The sequence below is a fragment of the Xenia sp. Carnegie-2017 genome, unplaced genomic scaffold (genome assembly GCF_021976095.1).
Source record: "Xenia sp. Carnegie-2017 unplaced genomic scaffold, XeniaSp_v1 HiC_scaffold_23, whole genome shotgun sequence".
Taxonomy (NCBI): Eukaryota; Metazoa; Cnidaria; class Anthozoa; order Malacalcyonacea; family Xeniidae; genus Xenia; species Xenia sp. Carnegie-2017.
The window spans coordinates 660,105-676,302 of record NW_025813486.1 but is presented as its reverse complement, the minus strand read 5'-3'; the positions used below and the strand labels follow the sequence as shown (position 1 = coordinate 676,302).

Here is a 16,198-nt window from a genome sequence, read left to right as displayed (position 1 = left end):
TATAAAAATTCATTTCATAGGCACTTCAAACGTCATAAGTAATTGTACATTTCCAAGTATAACATCGGGCTGAATTGTAAGGGATATTTTAACCACTTTGTAAATATGTATGCTTTATAACTTATAAAGCGGTAGATAAAGCTGATAAACCACCTGCTGAAATTCACTATCAACCAGCTAGAGGACCACCTTTCACTTGAGGGAAATGAATGTAAATTATAATCCCATTTACCCCCAAAATTGGATGGAAGTGTCAATAACCATTATGAATATTTTTAAAAAACCGAAATTTAATTTAATCAAATTGAAGCATTCGCATGTACTATTTATTATATGTCATGAAAAATGGATATTCTTTTCTACACATAAACTACGTAAATAGAAAAAAATTATCCTCTTTACTTTAAAGACTTCTTCCGAATGAATGAATTTCAAAAAAATTCGTTTTAAGACTGGACCAAATACATTTGCCAATAAAATTATAACTGAGAACATAAATATTTTAAATATAGGTAAAGCCATAAATGCCTTTCCTATTACAATGTACAATTTGAGATTGTTACGTCAGAAATCACTTCAACTATAATATGGGCATTTCTGACACGAGAACAGTGTTTTCGGAATCGAACCCAGAGACTAAATTGTACCGCTCAAAAAAGATGTGTGTGACATTTTGGTTAAATTAAAGCAGTTGAGAATAAATTAAACAGATCATAGATTAATTAAATAATTTAGAAATTTTATCTTCCGAAGATTGTCAGACGGTCAAAAATGGTTCATGTTGATGTTAACTTTATCGGAGCACGTACTCTAAACAACTTTTTTTACAAAATGAATGCTGTCTTTAGTTTTGATGATTGTTTATAACATGGAGTAGAATTTTAGTCACTCACCAAGGTCACTGTTTTTTTAGACTTAACCGAAATAAAAAAATCCCTAATGGCAAAACCTAAACTGTATAAACCAAGACCGAGTACGATGGCACGAGAACTTGGAGAATACTGAACAGGAAAAAACCACGAGGGATTTTAGCTGAAATTCCGCGCCCCGGGGGAACCCCCTTACAAACAATAATTTTCACATACCTTTGAAGCGATTCAAAAAGGTAAAACGTCAAAAAAGTAAAAGATTAAAATGCACTTTCAAGTCTGAACATATGGTCCTGAAGGTATATAGTCATTTTGTTAAAATTCTCCATTTTTAACGAACACGGAATTTGCTACTGTTTACTGACACACAAATCTATCATTGAACTGAACAATTTCTACTTTGAACGAGAAAATTGTTATTGATGAGAATTTCGTAAAACGTGTGCTCTTCACATCTAATCAATATCTGAATGATTGAGACAATACCTTAGCTGATATCCTAGAGTATCACATGGAACATTGTTGATCGTGGATCCAGGGTGATGCAACTAATGCAAATGCTTCAGTCAGATTATTTTAATGATTTCATAATTTTCATTACTTTGTTACTTCGCTTTGTCTACTTTAAGTTCAAGCTAGAATTTAATAAAAATCTCAAATTTATGAATTTTTCTTAACCACAAAGATTAATCGTCGCCAATTTTTGTTGCTATTACTGTTATTTACCTATATCAGTACAATACAAAGAATTTACGCGAATCAATACAAAGACAGTCTCCTAAAATATGTCTAATTGTATTATTATAATTGTAAAATATGTCTAATGATGAAGTCTTTTCATCGGAAATATCGCTCAGTATTTAACTCAGACTTCAGTTACCAAATAAAGAGTTACGTTGGAGCATTACGTCGAGTTGGGGCGAAAATTGCATCCGTCCGAGACCCTTGGCCAAGTTTTCCCAACGACCCGTCACAAAATTGATTGTTCAAAATTGATAATGCGAAGACGTTCAGATGGACTTCGACTGACAAGATAGCACGTAACTCCTTACTTGACTCTGAAGATGACTACCGCTAAGGTTCTCGAAAAGTCAGTCAACATCAACAACAACAGTCCTTCTCAAGACTCTACTCACCTGGACGATCTACATCCACAAACATGTAACGACATTTCCGCGGGCTCAAACCAATTACTTAAAAAATATCGTTGATAAGTTAGTTTCCGTTAACATTTTTTTGTTTGTTTGATTAATTATTTTTGGTGTATCGCGCGAGAATTTGCAACGCGATGAAAGAGTGAGTGCTGCTGACGACGTAAAAGAAAAGCTCGACTCGTGTCCTGTATTAGTTACCATTAGCATAAATAGATGAAAATAATTCAAAATTCTAACGCATATAGCATAGAAATACTACAGTAATGAATAGTACTTGTCGTTTGTAAAATAAGTAAAAACGAAGAGTAAGGGTGTAAATGAACCAGCAGATGAGCCGAATCCTTGACAGTCGTGGTCAATTTTACTGTTGTAGATTTTCGATTTTTTATTAAGTAGTATACGTTCCATCAAATTGTTTTAAAATTAAAATGTCTTAAAAGTATAACATATAGCTTTTGTAACAAATGTCATCTATCAAAATGAATGTTTTTTTAGGCCAGTAATCAAACTCTCAAAATTTTATGTGTTCTGCTAAATCTACGTCTACTTTTGAGCATAAAACACATTAATGCAAGATGCTGGAGGATGCATTCCTTACCAAGACATTATAAATTTGTGGTGATATAGTAACTATCGACAAACATATTCATCAGTTTGCGTAAAAATTGTGGACCACATAAAAGAGATTGAGCATTTGTTGTAGAAAATAAAGCTGTGTGCATGTGGCACTGATATTGAAGTATGTTCTCATGTTGTAGGAAATAAAGCTGTGTGCATGTGGCACTGATATTGAAGTATGTTCTCATGTTGTAGAAAATAAAGCTGTGTGCATGTGGCATTGATATTGAAATATGTTCTCATGTTGTAGGAAATAAAGCTGTGTGCATGTGGCATTGATATTGAAATATGTTCTCATGTTGTAGGAAATAAAGCTGTGTGCATGTGGCACTGATATTGAAATATGTTCTCATGTTGTAGGAAATAAAGCTGTGTGCATGTGGCACTGATATTGAAATATGTTCTCATGTTGTGAAATAAAGCTGTGCATGTGGCATTGATATTGAAATATGTTCTCATGTTGTAGGAAATAAAGCTGTGTGCATGTGGCACTGATATTGAAATATGTTCTCATGTTGTAGGAAATAAAGCTGTGTGCATGTGGCATTGATATTGAAATATGTTCTCATGTTGTAGGAAATAAAGCTGTGTGCATGTGGCACTGATATTGAAATATGTTCTCATGTTGTAGGAAATAAAGCTGTGTGCATGTGGCATTGATATTGAAATATGTTCTCATGTAGGAAATAAAGCTGTGTGCATGTGGCACTGATATTGAAATATGTTCTCATGTTGTAGGAAATAAAGCTGTGTGCATGTGGCACTGATATTGAAATATGTTCTCATGTTGTAGGAAATAAAGCTGTGTGCATGTGGCATTGATATTGAAATATGTTCTCATGTTGTAGGAAATAAAGCTGTGTGCATGTGGCACTGATATTGAAATATGTTCTCATGTTGTAGGAAATAAAGCTGTGTGCATGTGGCATTGATATTGAAATATGTTCTCATGTTGTAGGAAATAAAGCTGTGTGCATGTGGCACTGATATTGAAATATGTTCTCATGTTGTAGGAAATAAAGCTGTGTGCATGTGGCATTGATATTGAAATATGTTCTCATGTTGTAGGAAATAAAGCTGTGTGCATGTGGCATTGATATTGAAATATGTTCTCATGTTGTGAAATAAAGCTGTGTGCATGTGGCATTGATATTGAAATATGTTCTCATGTTGTAGGAAATAAAGCTGTGTGCATGTGGCATTGATATTGAAATATGTTCTCATGTTGTAGAAAATAAAGCTGTGCATGTGGCACTGATATTGAAATATGTTCTCATGTTGTAGAAAATAAAGCTGTGTGCATGTGGCATTGATATTGAAATATGTTCTCATGTTGTAGGAAATAAAGCTGTGTGCATGTGGCATTGATATTGAAATATGTTCTCATGTTGTAGAAAAATAAAGCTGTGTGCATGTGGCATTGATATTGAAATATGTTCTCATGTTGTAGGAAATAAAGCTGTGTGCATGTGGCACTGATATTGAAATATGTTCTCATGTTGTGCTGTGTGCATGTGGCACTGATATTGAAATATGTTCTCATGTTGTAGAAAATAAAGCTGTGTGCATGTGGCATTGATATTGAAATATGTTCTCATGTTGTAGGAAATAAAGCTGTGTGCATGTGGCATTGATATTGAAATATGTTCTCATGTTGTAGGAAATAAAGCTGTGTGCATGTGGCATTGATATTGAAATATGTTCTCATGTTGTAGGAAATAAAGCTGTGTGCATGTGGCATTGATATTGAAATATGTTCTCATGTTGTAGAAAATAAAGCTGTGTGCATGTGGCATTGATATTGAAATATGTTCTCATGTTGTAGAAAATAAAGCTTTGTGCATGTGGCACTGATATTGAAATATGTTCTCATGTTGTAGGAAATAAAGCTGTGTGCATGTGGCATTGATATTGAAATATGTTCTCATTGGTTTTTACTCTCAGGTCTACAAAATTACAATTCCTGTGTCTTAGCAAAATTTTAAACCATTGGCTCCTTTTTTAATCAATTTACTCTCATCTACTTCAAACTCACACAGGCACCATTTACTAATTTTTAGGTATTCTAGTCTGGGATATAACAAGGAAGTTTGAAGTTTGATGTAAACAGGACATTGACAGCTCCAAAATGCTTATTCTGTACCTGCTTTGCAGATATAGCAAATTGAGAATTTTTATGATAGTTAAGTGATAAATTTAGAGTAGTACACAAACGTGGCTTGCAGTTTGAGACAGGCTTCAATGTTTGTATTGTTTTGAACAAAAACGTCTTTTATTTAATTATTTCTAGTTTAGAATCTCACTCATTTAGGAGAGTGAAGTAGCTTTTCTTCCTTTGACTTAAAATACTAGCAGGTTTATTTTATCAGTTTTAACCAGAATAGAGGTAGAACCATTTTGAATTTATTGGAAACTACCCCTTTACTGGTACCAGATCTATATATTTGACATATTTTGACGCTAAAATTGAATACAACCACATCCACAACTTTTTCAAATGCATTGTGACGTTCTTTGCAAGTTGAGGTTGTACACATGGGCAATAAAGTGACTGAGAAACTTGCTTGAACTATTGGTTCACAAAAATTGCATAAACTTGTCTTTTGACCAACTGCTGTTAACATATAAATCAAACGGAGTTTGGTAGAAACATTATGATGATTTGAAGGATTTTTCAAAACAAGGATTTTTTAGAGATGACACTTAAAACAGAGACAGATTAAACACGTAATCCTTTTGTCGGCAAAGGACAGGATTAGTCAATTTAATTAATACCGACTCCATGACGTGTAGCTGGAATAACGAGCGACATTTTTTAATAATTTTAAAGTTCTCATCAGAATAAGCATTGGCACAGCGAGTGTTGCTTAAAAGATGTTTTCCAATCGCTGAATCACATAGAATCGGATTTTCATTTTTGCACCCACGTTTTAGTAGTTGTCGTAAAGGAACAGTTTTATTCCTGACAGAAGCTGGTACATGCTGTTTCATTCTTTCACTCACCTTTGAGAAGTCCTACCTACATAGCGAGCATCACACTCACATTTAAACTCGTAGACCACATTGCTTGATATTCGAGCAGGGAGAGACAATTTGGGAGTGGGTGGAAGAATAGTTCTTTTTGAAAATATAAAGACCACATTGCATGCAAAAAACAAACTCTCAAGTCCCTGTTTCATTAGATATAAAATTGAAAAATGTTTTCGTTTATCTAAAATGTTTACTAGGTATCGTGCGCATAAGATCATATGGTACTTTTTTTAATTCATTTCAAGCATAGCATTTTCATATTTGTTGTTGTTGCTTTCTTATTGCTTCTTGACATTAAGATGGCAGTTTTCTAACATCAAATCTCTTCCATGATAAGATATTGTCACTTTGAATGATGAAAAGATTGTCTTGATTGGTAAAAGTTAAATTGTCATGTGTATGGTTTAGTAAAGATGAAACTATAGGATACGACAAAGCTTTAGAGTTTCGTGAAAAAGCTTTGGTATTTCAAAAAAATTTTAACATCTAAATCATTTTAATGTATATGTTTGGCCTGTGTTAAACGTCGAATTTTACATGCGCCAAATGCATTAAAAACATAAGAAAATGAGATCAACTTCTTCATTATCTTTTGTTTTAAATGGATTCGGCTCATGTGAAGTTTGACATGTAAAACGGACTTTAGTCTTTAGATAATCGTGCATAAAAACCTAAATATACAACAAAGCTATAGTCACTTAAAATTTGTGTAACATCATAAAAATCGATATCTTCAAATTATTTTACTGTCACCATGTCTTTAACTAATTTAGTAATCTTGGTGTGGCGTTTTGGAATATTGGAGTATACGATAAAGCGATAGAATTTCAAAAATAAGCTTTGGAAACTTTTTAAATATCTTTTAGTCAAATTACGTGCATATTTTAACATATAAACTGAGGGACCATGGCTCCCTACCTCCTAGCTAACACCCTCACAAAATTATGTGGTCCCCAAGAAAACATTTTCAGCTTGCACTTTGTCTTGTTAAATGAACCTACGGATAATCGTCCTCATCTAGTTTCACCAATATCTAGTTAACGACCTTACTCTCCAGCCAAGGAATCGTCCTTGCTGGAAATTTAGAACTGTCCATGCCTTGAACCGATTCTCCTTCAAACTTTGTTCAGAAAGTAATTTATTTTTAGCATAATTAAGTACTAATATTTATTGTGTGATTCACAATCACCCTGACGTACATCAAGACAGAATTTCATAACATAATTTATGTTACAAGTTTGTTGATGTAGATCGTCCAGGTTTGTAGAGTCTTGAGAAAGACTGTTGATGATGTTGGTGACTGACGTTTCGACATTTCTAACGGTTGTTATCTTCAAACATCTTCATTTATCTTGACCCTGAAGATGACTACCTCTAAGGTTGTTGAAAAGTCAGTCAACAACAACATCAAAAGTCCCCAGGACTCTACATTGGGGGTACCCTTTTCCTACCATATATACCACCCCACCAAGCTGCAGCCAATATTCCTGTACTGTCCCTATCTCCACCATGAAACATAGAACAAGAACACAATTGAAACCAGGAATCTTTTGCCATCATCAAAGCATCGTAAGCAATCATTGGTGCATCATGACCACAGGATCCACCCCAACCTGCATAACTCACAGATTTATAAAAAACATCACGTTAAGGTATGTTATATGTCACTGGAAACTTTGGTTCACTGGTTCCATTTGTTAATTACCGTAGTTCAAGATATGACTCCCAACTGTCTTTAAAGCAATCTAAAGATTCCTTGTTTTCTTCTACATCTCAATCAACCTTTTCAAGAAGAAAAAGCTTTGGGTAAAACACTTGCGGTGAAGCACATAATGGTAGAGTCCTGCATTTATCTACTGCCAGAATTTTTAAGCGAATCTTTTGACTCATATTTAGAGTTGGAGGAGCAGAATGGGCTCTAATGGACCAACACGACTTCGAGGATAAAGAATGGAAGGCAAATTTTAGTTAAGAAATTTTTGTGACGTTCAGGTTTTTATAGTTAAATTTAAGAAAGTTTTTCTTTTTTTTGGCCTTTTTAGCAAAAACTTATGATAAAGTTGCTAAATCTATTAGCACTCAAGATTTGCAAAATCTTTTGGGGAAAACAGGTAGTTAGACTTTCATATGTTTATTTGACAGTAAAATTGCTGCAAGAAATAGACAATTGTATGTTAAGAATTTTGTCACCAAGAAACACTTTAGAAATAGCTTGCATACAAAAATCACACAGCAAAAAAGCATATTGAACACATGGGGCTAAAATATGGCATATGCTAATCAAGCAAAATTTAAGGAAATTTGGTTTTACCTTCCAAATTATTAGTTATTATGAATTATTTGTTTTTAAATGCTTTCTTTTCACAATTCTTAACAATATGTGGTTTTGAATTGGTGCAATTATGAATAATTGATGATGGTTTTAAAAAAATGGAATTTAAAAAGGAAAAGCTCAAAATAATGCGCAATTTCGCTGCCAAGCAAGAAACCCGATGTAGTGTTCATCGCAGAAACATAGCTTACATGATACTTGTAATCTTGAGATATCTGAGTATAACATTGTTTATAAAAACAGAGCTTTTGGACCACATGGAGGTGGTGTATATGTCTATAGATAAAAAAAAATTTATTCAGTTTACAGTTCTTGACTAATTTAGTTCCACCACGTTTGAGGCTTTTGGGGTTAAATTATGCTAATCATCTAATTATAAACTAATTACTTAATTCAGGCCCCGTGATCTCCATTACCACAGCCATGTTGATTTCTCCCTTGATCTTTTTCAGCGTCAAGCTTATCTTAAGTGATATCATTGCTTAAGCCGTGCGCCATGGTAGTAGCAGATACAAAAGGATGTACAAGAAGCTGCTGTGCAAAGCATTGGTTACCGTTCTTCCGATATAGACATGTATACAAAGTATATGATATTTGTTTTGCCTCGTGTAACAAGCGATTAAGTAAACAACAAAAACAAGAGTGGACAAACTTAATTTAAATTATAACCTAGTAGTAAAAATATACACAAAATATATACCATCATACTTTAATTATTTACTAAAAACAAACTACTGAACACTTGAAATGATAAACAGTATTACATGTTTGTAAATGATGATCGTCCAGGTTAATAAAGTCCTGAGGTTGTCGAAACGTCAGTCAACAACAACAAAAACAGTCCTTCTCAGGACTATACCAACCTGGACGATCATCATTTACAAATATGTAACGATACTCCCAGGTTCAAACCATTTACTTTAAACAATATTACATTGCTTACCGATGTCATGAAATATTTCCTATTCTGGCAGTAATTTAGCATCCGTATACCACACAAGTTTGCAGCATGTTTAATAGATAAATTTTTTTAAAAGTGTTTGGGCTTGGAATAATGGCATTGATATTTTGTAGTATCGCCATTGTGGTTGACAATATCCGGGCGGGCAAAAAACATTTTAATTAGCGAGCCCACGTCTTTCCGCTGACTCTGACAACCAAAATCCGCCATGTTTTTGACCACAGGCCGCGCGCTAATAATTTATAGTAATTTTGTTGAAATGTTCTTCCAGGTCTTATAATACACAATGAACAAAACAATCGACGTGTCATACTGGAGGGAATCATATATGACTGGTATAAGAACCAGGAAGGGTATAAAACTTAAACGTTTTCCAAAGATAACTTGCAAGCTCGAATGTTCATCTTGAATTTTTGATAAATGTCCGTTTGCCGGTTTGCGTGTGAGCAAATAAACTTGATGAGAAGCATGATTGGCGTAAAGAAAGAGGGCAAAGGAGGGGATAGTTACACCTGGTTCCAGGTTATCCTTTTCAATTATTTGAGATCAACAAATCTTATAAAATTGCTCGCTAGATCTCATCTGTAAAAATCCGAAACACAAGAGACGGTTACGTCATGTGTACTTCTGACCAATCAAATTGCTCAAAATATAGCTAGTTCCAATCAATTTCAATTTTTCTATAATACAAACAATGGAGACCAGCTCCCACATCTGCATACAACACATGCATACAGCAAACAAGAGCAAATAACAACATTTTTTAACAATATACATAACTAAAATTAACATAATTTTAAACATCTGTCTTTTAACATGTTTTTTCATGTCAGTAACGTAACTATTTCTTGAAATAACGTCGACAATTGACAAAATAACCTAACACAAATACTGGATAGTAGACTTTTGCAAATACAGTACAGCCTTTCACCTGCTATCACCTGGGTGATTATTGCAAAGATGAACTCTATTTTTCTATTTCCGGTTGACGTTCCTGTCGTCAAAGAAATATCAATATAACCAGATTCCCCTCCTTCAAATATTGTGGTGTCTATCAACATCTATACTAGTTCTATTAAGACGGATCGCTTGGCCGGGGGGAGCTAGCAAAATATAGCACCAGATATTTGACGGCTGAGTCAACAAAACGTGAACCAATCAGAATGTGTTGCTTCGATATCACACTAACGTAGACGTTGAACGATTATTAGCAGCAATAGCTTCGACGCGCAGGCGCACAAACAGTTTTCCCTTGACCCAAGGATTTTGAAGCTGTAGTATTTTATAATCATCGCTGAGACAACGTTCGCGGGCGCCAATTACAGCAACTAAACAAAATTCTTTCACCTTCTCTTCGGTCAGTAGTTTTGTATCCGGGTTCTTTTGCTGGACGAGTTTCTCTAGTTGGCGAACAACCAAGTACACAACTTGTTCTACTGTTGTGTCGGAGGATACGTGAAGCTAAGAGGGAAAGAAATGGATAAATTGTAGAATAATGGCGAACAAACAAGTACACAACTTGTTCTACTGTTGTGTCGGAGGATACGTGAAGCTAAGAGGGATAGAAATGGATAAATTGTAGAATAATGGCGAACAACCAAGTACACAACTTGTTCTGCTGTTGTGTCGGAGGATACGTGAAGCTAAGAGGGATAGAAATGGATAAATTGTAGAATAATGGCGAACAACCAAGTACACAACTTGTTCTACTGTTGTGTCGGAGGATACGTGAAGCTAAGAGGGATAGAAATGGATAAATTGTACAATAATGGCGAACAACCAAGTACACAACTTGTTCTACTGTTGTGTCGGAGGATACGTGAAGTTAAGAGGGATAGAAATGGATAAATTGTAGAATAATGGCGAACAACCAAGTACACAACTTGTTCTACTGTTGTGTCGGAGGATACGTGAAGCTAAGAGGGATAGAAATGGATAAATTGTAGAATATTGGCGAACAACCAAGTACACAACTTGTTCTGCTGTTGTGTCGGAGGATACGTGAAGCTAAGAGGGATATAAATGGATAAATTGTAGAATATTGGCGAACAACTAAGTACACAACTTGTTCTACTGTTGTGTCGGAGGATACGTGAAGCTAAGAGGGATAGAAATGGATAAATTGTAGAATAATGGCGAACAACCAAGTACACAACTTGTTCTACTGTTGTGTCGGAGGATACGTAAAGCTAAGAGGGATAGAAATGGATAAATTGTAGAATATTGGCGAACAACCAAGTACACAACTTGTTCTACAGTTGTGTTGAAGGATACGTGAAGCTAAGAGGGATAGAAATGGATAAATTGTAGAATAATGGCGAACAACCAAGTACACAACTTGTTCTACTGTTGTGTCGGAGGATACGTGAAGCTAAGAGGGATAGAAATGGATAAATTGTAGAATAATGGCGAACAACCAAGTACACAACTTGTTCTACAGTTGTGTTGAAGGATACGTGAAGCTAAGAGGGATAGAAATGGATAAATTGTAGAATATACGGTACTGATATGAAAGTATACAGGGTGTATATAAAAAGTTGTGATCATTTCAATGCTTAATGACTATGCTAAGCCAACGGTGGAATAAAATATTGTCAGCTACAGGCAGATATTAATTATCTTAATGTTACTACTCTAGTTTTTCTGCACTTGGGAAATCAAAATAACTGCTAACAGCAAGATCTTCACAATGATGCACCCAAAGGCTTGAAAAGTGATGAGGAATGAGAAAATTTAAGAATTGATAAAGTTCTAAATTATCATACATTATGCATAAGATTGTTGGGTCTGTTGTTCAAACTTGAAAATTTTGCGTTCGCTGCACTGCGTTTGTATTCTTTGGAGGCGAAATAAATTTCGCTAATAAAAACAAGACAACATGTAAAACTACAACAAGTATATGAAAACCAACCTTTACACTTCTTCCTGGAGGAAGACCAGTCTCACATGAGGAATAAATCTTCAGAACTCCACTTTCTAAACTCGAAGCATCACCTAGAATACAAAAAAAATCATGAAAGATGAATTGTGAAGATGTGAAAAACTAACTGAATTACACAGAGAGAATTTTTTTTTCAACTTACTATTTGTAGTTATTGTACTCAAGTTTTTCAGTTCCGAGTGCTTCCGATGACAATCGTCGGCTTCCGGACCACAGGGTCATTGGGTGTCAAAAACGAGATCCAGCGGTATACCACTGACGCATTCTCTATCACGTGTATAGTGTAGAATGTCCAATAACCATCCCATACCCTTCCACGTCTCGTCTAACTCCTGGTTAGAAAGGGATAACATGGGATCATTCTGAGATAATTGATGTTTAATATTCAGAAAGATCTACTGCTGAAACTATTCAGTGCAACAAAGCATACGTATGTTTGTTTTTTTTCTATACAAACAATCAACTAATTGACAAATGATCCTAGCTGAATCCTTAAAAATCAACTACAAAAGCTACCTAATACAATTATGGCAATTGGCAAGTTTAGTTTAGTTTCCTCTCGCACTGATAACAGATGTATGTAACATGATTATTTAATGCAATTCAAGACAAGCAACTGAAAACTGTCACAGATAAAAAATAATCACAGGGACGTAAGAAAATTGATCATGAAGAAGGGGTGGGTTCATATACGTATGCATATTCTCCTTTATCAGTTTCTATTGAAATCAATTGTGATTAGAAATTATAACATATGAATATTTGCACATGCCCTTTCTCAATTATCAATCTTCCGCGGGTCCCTGGATAAGATTAGCTTATAATAAAAATCAAACTGCGTCTCACTTTTTGAAAATTACTAAGTGTATTTTGTGTTGCTTTGGTTTCTTTAACTTCGTCATCTAGGATAGACAATGGTAAGAGCCAAAATTTCTATCTGTTAACTAAAAAAATGAAAACAAATGAAATACCTTTCTACAATCGTGTTGACTAATAAGCAGCGCCATATCAAGAATGGATGACAGTCTTGAATAGTGACATATAAATTGGTTTTGATACGTTTTCATAACATCTAAAAATAAAAACATATTTCTTACAAACATGAACCGTGTCTTCCTCACTTGTTTTTGACAAATGCTCAAATTGGGCAATGTTCATAAACTAAAGATATTTGAGATCTTTCGCACGTAGCATACAACATACTCTGTCACCACTTACTCATCTCAAATACAGGGACAGGAATAGATAGAAATCGATCATCGTTTGAAAAGATATCTCCATCACCAGGACACGAGCAAACCTCTTTTGGGGATGGTACAAGGATTAATAGGGACACATCTTTACTCAGTTCAACCACCTCGCGATCATAAATACGGTAATCAGCACACTCCTACAATAAAAACAATATCCAAACTGTAAAGAAATCGTTGACTAGGAACAATCGTACGTCATGTAGTATTAACGTCTTGAAAAGAATGCTGGTGTTTATTTTCTTTCTTACTGTAATCTTCTTTCTTTTCTTTTCTCCTGAATTATCAGTAAGCAGCATACGCCTCTTCATCTTTCTTTGTATCAAACATTTTATTTTACATAATTAAGCAACACTCCTTTAACTTTTTGATAAATTAAAGATTCCTTTCCAATCGCATCGAAAGCTGTGATCAGCGGCTTGTATTCTCCTGGCAAACTTGCAAGTAAAGTCATTGCTAATTGGCGATCGTTGTTTTAGCACAACTTAGCACAACAATAGCAGAGTGATGTTTTGTCATCGCTGAGGAAGAAGATTTCGAAATTTAGAGTTGTTTTGTCCACTATGTGGCACACAACGGAAAAGCGACCAGCGTACTTTTCCGACATTTTTTTGCGAGAAAGAACTTTGTTCTTGTTGCAATACCATGATATTTCACTGTCCATCAGAACATTAAAGAGAAGGCTTTAGTCATACGGCATTCAAAAGGTGGACCTTGCTGTCTCAGAAGACACCGTTCGGCAAATCATTGAGAACGAAATTAAGGGACCATCATCAACTCTTGGTTACAGGGGTATGTGGAATAAGTTAAGAACAAGTTACAATATAACAGTTCCTCGAGACACAGTTATGAGAATACTGAAAGACGTCGACCCAGAAGCATCGGCACTCCGTAAAGCTAGAAAGTTGCTTCAGCGAACTTACGTATCTGATGGACCAAATGCTACCTGACTTGTAGATGGATACGATAAGCTGAAGCCCTACGGTTTACCAATTCACGGTTGTGTTGACAAGTTTTCTTGACGAATAATATGGCCAAAAGTTTGCAAAAGCAATAACAATCCAGTTATTCCAGCAACTTTTTGTTACGGTCAGTGGAGGAGTTTAAGTTTTGTCCCATCCTAGTACAGATGGTGGAAAAGAGAATACTATTTTGACAGCGATGCAATGTAGCCTTGTTGGTGGTGAGCAAAGGCATCGTTATTCATCATCTCATGCTAATCAATGGATTGAGAACTGGTGGTCTTACTGAAGAAAAGTATTTTCTGGATGGGTTATCAATCATTTTAAACATCTTGTTCATGAAGGAAAGCTTGCATTGGGAAATCACTTGCAGATGGAATGTATTTGATTTGTTTATTCAGAGTTTTTAATGTCAGAACTTAACAAGGTAAAGCAAGAATGGAACACACATTGCATACGGCATTTCAGAGACAACTTGATTTCGGGTGTACCTGATGAACTTTTTTTCTGCCTGAAAGCACTGGACATAGGAACTGCACAATCACTGTTTCTGATAACAATGTTTGTGGTATATTGAACCAGAGAGACGTTTACGCAGAATCAGAATTGGCAATGGATGAAAATGATATAGAATTGATGGACTACTTCAGGTATGTCGTCAGAGAAGAAAACTTAGAACATCCACCTCATGATTGGAATCATGCCAAAAATATGTATTTAAAGATAGTACAGGTAGCAAATGCCTGATTTGACATTGTGTGAAATCCAGGTGGCAATACAGCTGTTACAATCATTATGAGTTGTATGTGGATGCACAGCATACTTTTATATCAGGTGGCAATACAGCTGTTACAATCATTATGAGTTGAATGTAGATGTACAGCATACTTTTATATCAGGTGGCAATACAGCTGTTACAATCAATATGAGTTGTATGTAGATGAACAGCATACTTTTATATCAGGTGGCAATACAGCTGTTACAATCATTATGAGTTGTATGTGGATGCACAGGATACTTTTATATCAGGTGGCAATACAGCTGTTACAATCATTATGAGTTGTATGTGGATGCACAGCATACTTTTATATCAGGTGGCAATACAGCTGTTACAATCATTATGAGTTGTATGTGGATGCACAGCATACTTTTATATCAGGTGGCAATACAGCTGTTACAATCATTATGAGTTGTATGTAGATGCACAGCATACTTTTATATCAGGTGGCAATACAGCTGTTACAATCATTATGAGTTGTATGTGGATGCACAGCATACTTTTATATCAGGTGGCAATACAGCTGTTACAATCATTATGAGTTGAATGTAGATGTACAGCATACTTTTATATCAGGTGGCAATACAGCTGTTACAATCATTATGAGTTGTATGTAGATGAACAGCATACTTTTATATCAGGTGGCAATACAGCTGTTACAATCATTATGAGTTGTATGTGGATGCACAGCATACTTTTATATCAGGTGGCAATACAGCTGTTACAATCATTATGAGTTGTATGTGGATGCACAGCATACTTTTATATCAGGTGGCAATACAGCTGTTACAATCATTATGAGTTGTATGTGGATGCACAGCATACTTTTATATCAGGTGGCAATACAGCTGTTACAATCATTATGAGTTGTATGTGGATGCACAGCATACTTTTATATCAGGTGGCAATACAGCTGTTACAATCATTATGAGTTGTATGTAGATGCACAGCATACTTTTATATCAGGTGGCAATACAGCTGTTACAATCATTATGAGTTGTATGTGGATGCACAGCATACTTTTATATCAGGTGGCAATACAGCTGTTACAATCATTATGAGTTGTATGTGGATGCACAGCATACTTTTATATCAGGTGGCAATACAGCTGTTACAATCATTATGAGTTGTATGTAGATGCACAGCATACTTTTATATCAGGTGGCAATACAGTTGTTACAATCAGTGCATGCTGCCCATTATATATTATTGTGATAAATATCAGTTCTATCAATTTTAAAGTACCTTTTCTAAAAACGTTTTGATTTCTGATACTGGTAAATCATCTAAAGTGAGTTTGAGC

General features: G+C 35.0%; 1 protein-coding gene and 2 long non-coding RNA genes across 3 annotated transcripts in view; 1 reads left to right on the top strand and 2 right to left on the bottom strand.

Moving 5' to 3' along the window:
* LOC124447918 (serine/threonine-protein kinase/endoribonuclease ire-1-like) overlaps nucleotides 1-16,198 on the top strand; it is a 49,503-nt gene that overhangs the window by 15,766 nt on the left and 17,539 nt on the right. The window lies entirely within an intron of this gene.
* Nucleotides 6,793-9,459, bottom strand: LOC124447927. The gene is made up of 2 exons (XR_006948884.1): nucleotides 8,947-9,459; nucleotides 6,793-7,453 (listed from the first exon to the last, which is right to left on the bottom strand). It is a non-coding gene; the product is annotated as an uncharacterized LOC124447927 (long non-coding RNA).
* LOC124447926 lies at nucleotides 11,219-13,183 on the bottom strand. Its single transcript, XR_006948883.1, has 6 exons — nucleotides 13,124-13,183; nucleotides 12,877-12,977; nucleotides 12,752-12,807; nucleotides 12,048-12,237; nucleotides 11,876-11,958; nucleotides 11,219-11,335 (listed from the first exon to the last, which is right to left on the bottom strand). It is a non-coding gene; the product is annotated as an uncharacterized LOC124447926 (long non-coding RNA).